Source organism: Pteropus medius, unplaced genomic scaffold (genome assembly GCF_902729225.1).
Source record: "Pteropus medius unplaced genomic scaffold, Ma_sr-lr_union100, whole genome shotgun sequence".
Classification (NCBI taxonomy): Eukaryota; Metazoa; Chordata; class Mammalia; order Chiroptera; family Pteropodidae; genus Pteropus; species Pteropus medius.
In genome coordinates, this window is record NW_024352783.1 from 4,465,545 (window position 1) to 4,477,243 (window position 11,699).

Consider the following 11,699-nt stretch of genomic DNA (forward strand, 5'->3'; position numbering starts at 1 on the left):
TTCAGATACAGAAGTCAACCTTATTATAGGGCTTTTTTAAAAATAAGAAGTTGATTTGGTGCATGAGAGCAAGTTAATGCCACTTACTGTACAGAGACTTACAGGTGCTGGCCTGTATTGGGATGGAGGGCTCAATATTGAGCAAGACTTATGTTTACCTTTTCATTTTGGAGAGCCTAATAAACTATTACAGTTTCTCTAGTGACTTTCAAAAGTTTCGAAGTTTGAAAGAGACATATTTACAATTAATAATAGCATACATGCGGCTAGAACAGAGAACCCCATGATAATGGGTCTATCCAGTTAAAATGGCCAGCTGAAGGGAGCTATGAAGCCCAGTGGTGGTCTGGGAGGAGGGGGCACACAGACACAGCAGCAGATGAACCAGCTGCAAAACACCAACATGCTCAGTAATGGCACTCAGCAGCAAGCAAAGCGTTATGACCAGCACTATTAAATATGATGACTGGAAAAAGACTTTAAACTCACCTGCAAAGGATCTAAGAATCATAAACTTCAGATGTGACCTCCACAAAAGGAAATGAGTTTGAGGATTATTGTTTGAAATGGGAGTTACGGATGGGAAATTTGAAATAGGCTGGAAAAAGCCATCTCCAATCACGAGGAGAGTATTCTCATTGCTTCATCTGGTAGGGATATTTTAGCTAGAGCAAAAAATGGAACAGGCAAGAGTGGTGCCTACCTCATTCTATTACATTAATGGCTAGACCTGGAGGAAGGACAGTATACAAGCAATTGTGATTGTTTGCACAAGTGAACTTGCTTTACGGATCAATCAAATTTGCATCCAGGTCAGCAAACACATGGGAGGGGCCGAAATGATGGCAACCACAAGAGGAACCAATGTACTGGATGACATAATAACGCTTGATGACATAATGCACGTGGTGATAACAACCCATGGGAGAATCCCGGATCTTATCAAGAAAGGAGTAGCAAAGGTTGATCGTGTCCAGCGGATAGTATTAGATGAGGCAGATAAGTTGCTATCACAGGATTTTGTGCAAATAATGGAGGATATTATTCTTGCACCACCTAAAAACAGACAGATTTTATTATATTCCACTACTTTCCCTCTCAGTGTACAAAAGTTCATGAATTCCCATTTGTAGGAACCCTATGAGATTAACCTGATGAAGGAACTAACTTTGAAGGGAGTAACCCAGTACTACTGATATGTAACTGAGTGCCAAAAAGTACACTGCCTAAATACGCTTTTCTCCAGGCTTCAGATAAACCAGTCAATTGTTTTCTATAACTCTTCTTAACAAGTTGAATTGCTAGCCAAGAAGAGTTCTCAACTTGGGTTATTCTTGCTTCTATATCTATGCTAAAATGAGGCAGGAGCATCAAAATCATGTGTCTTAGATTTCCAAAATGGCTTATGCCATAATCTTGTTTGCACTGATTTGTTTACCTGGGGTACTGATATACAAGCTGCAAATGTGGAAACAAACTTTGACTTCCAAAGCTGGCAGAGAATTATCTCCATCATATTGGAAGATCAGGTTGCTTTGATCATCTTGGCTTAGCCATCAACTAGATCACATATGATGATCCCTTCCCAGCACTGAGAAAGAGCTGGGAACAGAAATTAAACCTATCCCCAGCAACACTGACAAGAGCCTATATGTGGCAGAATACCATAGTGAGCCTGAAGATGAGAAACCTTAACAAGCATACTTTGACAAACTACAGAAGGCTAGTTCAGATCTGTGACACATTTTGGGGAGGATGCTCTTCTTTTTTGTGGGTTTTTCATCTTTTATTTTGGCATTATGAAGACTTAAAAAACCTTAGACTTTTTTTTTTCTTTTTTTAACTGGTAAAGAGAAAAAAGCTAAAAAGAAAAATTTACCTTTTTTGTTCCACTTGTTTGCACTGTGTGCTGACTGAACATTAGTGCACTAACCGCTGGCTCTTAAAAAATGTTTTCTGGGGAAGAAAGGAGGGGAAAGGAGCGAAGGGGAGAAATCCTATAAGAGGACAGTCTTAATGAACACACAAGTTTGTCTATGATTTCAGAATTCTCCAACAGCTGACTTGAGTACATTTCAACTTCTCCCTGATTTCTCATCTGTTTTTTGAACCTGAATAGCTTATTACTTATTTGTGCAAAGTGCTTTATGCTATGAGACCATTCAAAATGTCATCTTTTAGACACAGCCCAAGGACTCAACAATAGTGATGCTTTCTTTCCTTTTTTCTTTTTTCTTCTTTTGTTTTTCTTTTAAAATTTTTGTCTTTTCATTTTGGTTTCAAATTGAAATTTCTTCCCTTTCTACCCAGTACTCAAGCCCAGGGCTGGAAGATGATAAGTATTGGTAATGTTCAATACCATTTTCTTTGTCTTTATGTGGAGGAGTTGATATGCAACTGAGTTCATCTGCACTGTAAATATATGTATTTAAAAAAAAATCCCACATAAAAATTTCTTCTGGGCTGAGTAGATGTAACATCATCTCTCCCAAAGGAAAGAACAGTATCATTGCACAAGTCATATGACAAGGCTTTGTGCTGTATAGCAGAGCACTAAAGACTGTGTTACATCTGCCTCCATTAGTAGTTATGGCATTTGATGTGTAGACATGTCAGCCTTGACCCTTTTCCTCTGTGGCAAAGTGTGTCCCATAGAAAATTGGGTGTGTATACTTATATAAACTTTGTAAATAAGTTTTTTTTCTGGGTTTTTATACACACATAACTTTTTAAAATAAAAGTTGCTGTGATTAGGAAGACTGGAGTGATTATGGGAGCAGCTAAAGATAAGAGGGGCTGAGTTTTCTGCAACACTAAATTCTAAAAAGTACTTTGGTCTCTTATGGTAGAAAGCAGGCCTCAGTGGGGACCTTATGCTGGAAAAGGGGCCCAGGAATCACTGTTTGCTGCCACACTGTATCATCTAGTACCTTTGGAGGAGACCTTCCAGAGGGAGCAAAGAAGCTTCAAAAACCTATAATTCAAGGTGTTATTTTTGAAATGCTCTCTGATTATGCTTCTTCCCCTTTTTTAAAAGTTTGAGGACTTTTTAAGCTCAGCAGAAAGAGACAAAAATTAATCTGCCTGGCAGCGTGACAATTCAATTGAGTGGCAGTGTCTGAGCACTATATGCATAAAGCATGGATTTGCACTTTAGAGTATTAGCCAGTACCAGCTTTGGAAATATTAGCAGTTCTGGGGCTTACTTCTGTTGATCACCTCCTATACTGTACAAGTGTGTAGCCCTCTGCCTACCTTGATACATAAACTTGCAGGAATGGGCAGTCCCTGAGAGCTGTTAACTTTCATGCTGCAGAAAGCTGCTTGCCACCCTGTTTAATTCTGTGACAAGAATTATTTGTTATTTTGCATTGTAAATTGCTGACAGATGCTTTACATTCAATAGTGTTGCTTTAAATTGTGCTCCTCTCAACTTGCCTGGTGTTTGGCCTGATCTCCAGGCAAAAGGAGTGAGATGAATCAAAACCAGTGAATTTTAAAAATGTTTTTAATTTCCTTTTAAGCCAGTATATTGTCAATCAGAGGCATTTAGAGTAAAATCGATCAATCAATCATCAATAAAATGTTCTTATCTCTATATTCCATTATTTTTCAAATCCCTAAAATATTACAAGATAAGTCCTACATATGCTTTCATGCTTAGCTCATCTGGATAAAGAAATCAATTATTAAAAGTTGCTTTTTTAACTCTGTCTAGTTGTAAGTAAAAGCTCTTTGTGACTCACCTAAAATTCTTGAAGATCAAAATCCTGCAGGTGCCTCCTGATCAGACATAGCCCTAACTCCTTAAAAACTGTACCAGGAGCTACACGATACAAACCCAAAAAAGAATAAGCTCGTTTATTTGGTAAGCCACATAGGTTCTCCTATCCAGACAATGTTGGCTACTACATACTGGCCCTAATTAAGGAAGCAACTTTTTCCAGGGAGAGGTGGGGGGAGGGAATATAAAAGGCATCAACATTTGACCAAAAAAATCTTGCCGTTGTACTAATGCAGCTATCTCTCCCCCACCTCTGGCAAGATAAGAGGAACCATTAATTATAGAAGAAAAGCAAGAAAGACTCATAAATGCAATTTTGTATCTCGCTAGACACTAGTGTGGGTGACCAAAAAACAGTGCAATCCTCTTCGCCAGCCTCCGATTGTGTCTGTTTGTTGCCACGTGCCTGTGGGTTCCTCTTAAAGCACGAACTCTCAGTTGAAAGTATTACTAAAGTACAGCCTCTGATAAGGAGTGGTTCTTACACTGTCTGGGCCGCCACTATTGGACAGTCTAGTACGAGCAGCTATCCAGTTTTGGTGCTTGACTCTTGAATAGGAATTGTTAAATGGAGAGGGGCTCTAAGGACTAGGTCAAAGCCTAATCTCTCTTTTTATTTTTAATTCCCCCTCATAATAAGAAGCATTTTTGTTACTACTGGAAATTGTTTTCGTGTTCTTCCAGTATTAGGCGTTTATTTTAAGTAATGATAATATTTTTCCAGTGGTTCATTTGGATGAAAACTCTTCTCTATTTTTAATATTTAAGTAATGTCCAGCTCATGTTCAAGCCTGTGGCTGTATGGCTGTGTAATGAGTTGAGGACTATGACACACCATGCTGCTTCTGGGCCTGTTTTATCTTTCCCTTCCCATACATTCCGATGGAGAAACATACTTGCCTTTTTCTTAGCAATGGAATACATTTATTTCAAAATGATCTTTCACTGAAAGAAGTAAAAGAAAAGGAAACCTAAATATGTCTCTAAACTCTTTTCCAGTTGACCCTGCATCGTAGTACAGATTGGCCCCAAAAGCTGGGGGGCGTGGGGAGGCAACTGGTTATCGATATTTGTTTTCGGAATGAGATGGGAGCATCTTTCCTTTGCCATGTGCTTTGTATTTGATACCATCATACTTGGGGTAGAACCAGACAACTCAGCACAAACCTTTGAGTGTAAATTGTAAGAATCAAACCATCTCATTCTGATCGATTGGTTTATTTTTTTTCTTTTTTCCTTTTTTTTTTAATAGGGCTAAGAGGGAGGTTACTATACCCCCAAAGGGAGTGTGCCTGCACTAGACTTAGAAGCACATTGGAAGCTTACAACCTCATCAAAAACTGCCTTTAGCCACACTCTGTTTTTGTTACAAAAGTAACAGAAAGGTGAAATAAATTTTTGGGAATTAAGTCATGTTATTTTTAATTTGTTACTTTTTTCAGTGTTCTGTGTATCTTAAAAATTGTTATTGTGGAGTCATTTTCTGGAAAAATACCTTTGTCAAGGAAAATATTGGCCTCATAGGAGCTGAAGTCAGTCACCTTTTTGTCACCAAAGTTAAGTGGGCTTTGGTGACTTTGTAGTTCAACTTTGTATCCTTAAGATACAAAGGTATCTTAAATACCTTAAGATAATTTTTAAAACTCTCAAAGAAAATCCACTCTCCTAATCTAAAAACTCATCTTTGGGGTAAAGAGTTGAGTATCTAGAGGTTATAACAGTTCATGAGGTCTGAGGGAGTTAGCCTGGCACTTGGACTCTGCCCCTCCACTGCTGACAGATTCCAACAGAAGTGTATTTAAATTCTCCAATAGACAACACTGGGCTGGCTGAGGGAGGAGGTTGGGTTGGGTTGGGTTGGGTTATTAAGATACGAGCTACTGCATTTTAAGCAATAGTTGTAGGGGAGGGTACCTGGAGAAAACAAAGTCATTCTTCCCTTTTTTGAAACAAAACTAAAACTTGAAGACATTTATTTTTGGGTCAATAAAAATGGGACAGAATTTCAATGTTCCTAGACACAAGGCACCAGTTTCAGAAGTGAACAGCAGGGACTCAAAATTTTGAAAACCTTTGGGAAAAGGGAAAATTGATTTTCTGTTAACTGGCAAATGTTCCAGTGGGGCTCTGTTTTTGTAGGGATGTATTATATTGTAAGTATATGCATGGACTGGAGTCTCTGCTGAGGTTGTAAACGTCAGAAAAGATGGTTGACAGAATCTTGATTTTTGTTAATTTATCTCAATAAAAGCCCACTGGAACTCCAAAAAAAAAAAGAAAAAGAAAAAGAAGAAAATATGTTTTTATATTTTATGCAGCATTTCTATTGTTTATATTAAAGGAAGGACTTTCATCTCTTTGGGCCACTAAGTTACCAGAAGTGCTATTGTTCCCCAGACATCATTTTAGCATCACATTTTTGATACTTCTCTCTCCATATTTGTTTGTGAGTCTGTCTCCCTTCACAAGTTTCTCTAGGCTTGTTGCCATGGCTTATTTATCTTTGTATCTCTGGTGCCTGATACAAGACATGGAAGATGCTCATTAAATCATTGAATAAGTGGGAGAGGGAGGGAGGGTTAACTGAATATGTGTTAGCCTCAAAGAAACATTTTTTTTTTTTGAGCCACGCAAATAAAAGGGTATTACTGTTTGTTGAATATAAGATAGAGTCAGATCAGTGAACTTAGCTTTGAGGTATAAACAACTCATATCTGACCATATTACTTATTAAATGCAGCAGCTTCAAGAACTGCAAAAAATCAAACAATAAATCCTTTAAGGACTGTATCATTTTAAATTTGTGTCTGCAACCAAAGTTAGCCACACCTCCTTGGACTGATCCTAAAATAATTCTTTTCTCAAAAAGTCACAGTATCCTGGCACTTAACAATAACACAAAAGAGCCCAGGCCTGAGCAGTTGTTTGTTTTGATAGGAGCTGAATCAACTTTTTTAATGAACACAAAGCTCTCCATAGGTCCAGGGCTTTTATTCAGCTCTTCTCTGAATCTCTCAAAGCTCATTTTATGAAATTTTAGTGAAACCCCTTCCACCCGCTCTTCAGCCTGGACACCCCCTTCAGTTTGCTGCTCACCATCTCTGACCTCAGACAGACAGACAGAGAGGCCTTGCTGACCAGGGAGCTTGGCTTCCTTTCACTTGCTTTGTATCCCAGCAGCAGAGGTGTTCTGGACTGGTGCCCACACCACCCATGTACTGGAAACAACACACAATTCTCAAAGGCCGGTCCCTGCCTGATAGGACTTGAATTCTGAGGCGATAACAGCAGCTGAGGCATAGCAGGGCCTGGAGAACCTCGATCTGTCTCCTGAATCATGCCAGACATTTAACCACTCCCTCCATTACACGAAAAGCAGGCAGGGGAGGAAAGATAGGAGAGCAGGTGGCAGCTCTCTGCTCTGGGGTGAGCAGGCCCTGAATTGCTGTGGCAAGTTGGCACTAGGTCGTAACTGCCACACTCAGACCTCTCTGGGTGACCCTGAAATGCTACTTTCCCAGCCAGGTAGTGGGCAAATGGATATGAAGGCTATCACTGGCAGAGAATTTGAAAGGTGTAACCAGTACCTTCTGATTGCCACCTGGATCAGACGCACCTGTATCCACCCACCTGCTCTCCTGGGCCCATTCACTCAGCTAAACCCAAGATTATAGAGAAAAGTAGAAAAGAATAGATTCCTCTCTGGCAGATTTCAGTACACAAGATGAACAATAATGAATGTACAAGGAGTGATAAAATAGCCCCTGCCACTTCAGTGGCCTATCCAGAGCTCTAGGCACAAAGTCAAAAAAATTAAGATGTATGGCTTTTTCTCCACAATCTCTAGACCTCTCTGAATATTAAGGTGATCTCAGCCTCATGCTTCCTGAGTAATCCAAAGGGAGGAGATAATTTCTGGCAATATGCAAGCTACTCACCCTGGGACCAGTTAAATCCAATGGTTAATGTTTAGGTTTCTGCCAGCCATGGTCTTAGTGAGTCAAGAAGCTGTGTCTTTACTCACTTTTTTATCCCAGAACTTGATATAGTATCTATCAGGTAGTGCGTGCTTGACAAACACGCAGAATTGAGTTTGGAACTAAAATGGGGCCTTCATGGAAGGTGAAGCCCCCTTTAGGCCCCTCCATCCCGAAGTGGTTCATCCTAGAGCACTGGGAAACAGAGTCTCCTCCTCACTGCCGCAAGTCAACCAGGAATGCTGGAGGGCAAGCCTACTGCAGGAACCAGACCTCTGGCTCAGCTGGAAGCATTTATTTATTCATTCACTACATGTTAACAAAGCACCTGTGCTGGTCTAGGGACACTGTGGGCTCTGGAACAGGTGTTGTCACCTTGTTTTGACTATGGTAATTTTATTAACATTTTAGCTATGTCTGCATTTCTCCTCTTTTAAAGAAAATTCTCTATCCTCGTTCCTTTGTGTTTTGGGATAATTTCAGAACTACTTTTTCACATTACAAAATAATATCATCGTGAAACTTATTGGAAATACCTTAAACTTATCTATTATTTGGGGAAGAATTACATTTTTAAAATAATGTCTTTCCTTCAGGAATAAAACTTACTGCACTTTTGTTCCTTTAATATATCTTGATAAAGTTTTATAGCATTTTTTACATAGATCCTAAATATTTCTATTTTAGTTTATTCAAAGCTATTTTGCATATTTTTTGTTAGTTTGAATAAATCTTTTTTTTTTAAATGCTATTTGGTTTTTTGAAATGTCCAAAAGAGTCATTGAGGCTTTTGTGGTAGTGGTAGTTGGTACTTATTTATTTTGTTTAAGCCAACTTTCTGTGTGACTTATTAGTTTGAATAGATTTTTAGTAGATTCTCTTGGTTTTCCAAAAAGAAAAATTATCCATCACCTGAAAATGACAACTTTGTCTTGTTGCCATCAACTATCTCTCTTTTTTAGTGATTTCTTTTATTGCTTTGGATAGAACTTCTAAAACATATTGTATAATTGTGGTTATGGCCATTGTGTACCTGATTCCAATGAAAACTCCTCTGGTGTTTCATCATTGCATGTAATCTTCAAGGGGTTAAAAAATATACTTTTTTCTCATGTTAAGGATTACTTTCTTTTCAATGTACTAATATTGGTATTTGATTTTATTTAATACATTTTTATTATAATTCTTATATGACTTTTTCTTCTGGCCTGTTTGTGTAATACATTTTAATAGTAACTTTCCTGATATAACTTCACTCTTTCATTCTTTAGAAAAAATGCAACTTGGCCAAGGAACATGATTTTTTGATGTAGTATCAAATTCAAATTCCTAATTTTGTGTGTGTGTCTGTGACTGTACAATAGGAAAGTCGTTTGTATTTTTTCTTGTACTATGGTTGTCAAGATTTAGAACCAGGGTTATGATAGCTTTATAAAACTAATTAGGAAGCTTTGGATCTTCTTCTATTCTTTCAAACAGTTTACAAAGTAAGAGAATTATCTGTTCTTCAAAGTTGGAAAAAATTGCTCATAAAAACATTTGAGCCAGAGCCTTTTTTGGAAGTAACCCTTTAACAATACTTTCAATTTCTTCCCCGAGTTATTTTTCCTATTCAGATTGTCTGCTTCATCCTAATTCAATTTTGACCATTTATACTTTCTTAAAAAATCATCAATTTCATTAACATTTTCAAATGTATTGCCATAGAAAAGTACATAGTATTCTCATAATGTTTTTAAACTCTCTTATCTACAGTATCATTCCCTTGTAACTAATTTTGTACACTTGTCTTTCTTATTTTTTGTTTTTAATTAGACTTGTAGAGTTTGTTTATATTATTGATTATTTATGATACTAAGATCCAATTTCTTCTATTTTCTAATGAATTCCTTCTTTTTCTTCATTGTTTCCTCATTTCTGCTTTCTTGAAGCTATTTTACTATTTTCACATATCTTAGTTGAATGTTTAATTATTTTATATTTATCTTTTCCTGATAACAATAAAAATATATAAGACTATGAAATTGCCTGTGAATCTAACTGTAGCAATGCCCTGTAGTTTTTCCTAGGCAGCTTTCTCATTGATATTTCAAAGGAGTTTAGAATTATAGTTTTTCACTTTCTAAGTACAAAAGCTATTTCTTAGTATTTTGTCTTAATTTTATAAGATTGAGTGGGTTTATTTTATTTAAACTGGCCTTAGTAATTTATAGTTTTTGTTTTCATCATAGAATGTTTAAATCATGTTATTATACAATTTCTACTTTGGGGAATATACATACTAAGTTGATTTTTTAAATATGTGATCAGTTTGTATTAATATATCTTGGCCATTTTAAAATAAAGTGGATTCCATTTTTAGGGCTCAAGTTTCATATATGTCTATTATATTATTAGGTTTTGTACTTAAATTTATTATAATCTTACTTATTTGTGACTTCCAATATCTATTAAAGACTAAGAATAATATATTAAAGTATATTATTGTGTTCCATAGTGGCTTCGCCATTTTGCTATCCCATCAACAGTGTATGAGGATTCCCTTTTCGACAAATCTTAACACTTGTTTGTTGATTTATTGATGATAGCCATTCTGACAGGTGTGAGCTGATATCTCGTTGTGGTTTTAATTTGTATTTCTCTGCTGATTAGTGACCTTCAGCATCTTTTCATATGTCTATTGGCCATCTGTATGTCCTCTTTGAAGAAATGTCTGTTCAGGCCCTCTCTCACTTTTAATTGGATTTTTGGGGATTTTTGATGTTAAGTTTATGCGTTCTTTATAAATTTCAGATATTAACCCCTCATGGGATGTTTCATTGGCGAATATCTTCTGTCGGTCGGTAAATTTTCTTTTTGTTGATTTCCTTTGCTGTGCAAAAACTTAGTTTGATATAGTTCTATTTATTTCTTCCTTGTTTCCCTTGTCCAAAGAGATATATCAGAAAAAATGTTATAAAAGCAATGTCAGAGAGTTTACTTCTTATGTCTTTTTTCTAGGAGTTTTGGATCTTACATTAAAGTCTTTAATCCATTTTGAGTTTATTCTATATGATGTAAGAAAGTGGCCCGGTTTCTTTTCTTTTTTTTTTTTTTTTTTTTTTTTTTTTTTTTTTGTATGTATCTCTCCAGTTTTCCCCACATCATTTATTGAATAGATTGTTTTTACCCATTGTATATTCTTGCCTCCTTTGTCATAGGTAAATTGACCATATAGACATGGGTTTATTTCAGGGCTCTCTATACCAGGGGTCCCCAACTCTCAGGCCATGGACTGGTATTAGTCTGAGGCCTATTAGGAACCAGGCTGCACAGCAGGAGGTGAGTGGCGGGTGAGCAAGCGAAGCTTCATCTGGTTTCTTCCCAGAGCTAGCATCACCACCTCAACTCCACCTCAGATCATCAGGCATTAGTTTCTCACAGGAGCACCAGTCCCTGGTGCCAAAAAGATTGGGGACTGCTGTTGTACTATTCTATTGAGCTATGTGTCGTGTCTGTTTTTATGCCAGTACCATGCCATTTTGATTATTATAGCTTTGTAATATAGTTTGATATCAGGTAACATGATACTTCCAACTTTGTTCTTCTTTCTCAAAAGTGTTGTGACTATTTGGGGTCTTCTATGGTTCCATGTAAATTTTAGGATGTTTTTGTTCTAGTTCTGTGAAAAATACCTTTGGTGTTTTGATAGAAACTGCATTGAATCTATAGGTTGCTTTAGGCAGTATGGACATTTTAATGATGTCAATTCTTTCTATTTGAGCACAGTATATGCTTCCATATATTTGTATCTTCTTTAATGTCTTATAATTTTCTGAGAACAGATCTTTTACCTCTCTGGTTAAATTTATGTCTAGGTTATTTCTTTGCTGTAATTGTAAAAGAGATTGGTTTCTTAATTTCTCTTTGATAGTTTGCTATTGGTGTATAAAAATGCA

General features: G+C 36.9%; 1 pseudogene; it reads left to right on the top strand.

Moving 5' to 3' along the window:
- The first annotated feature begins 262 nt into the window (after positions 1–262).
- LOC120589919 (probable ATP-dependent RNA helicase DDX6) lies at positions 263–1,695 on the top strand (annotated as a pseudogene).
- Positions 1,696–11,699: the final 10,004 nt, after the last annotated feature.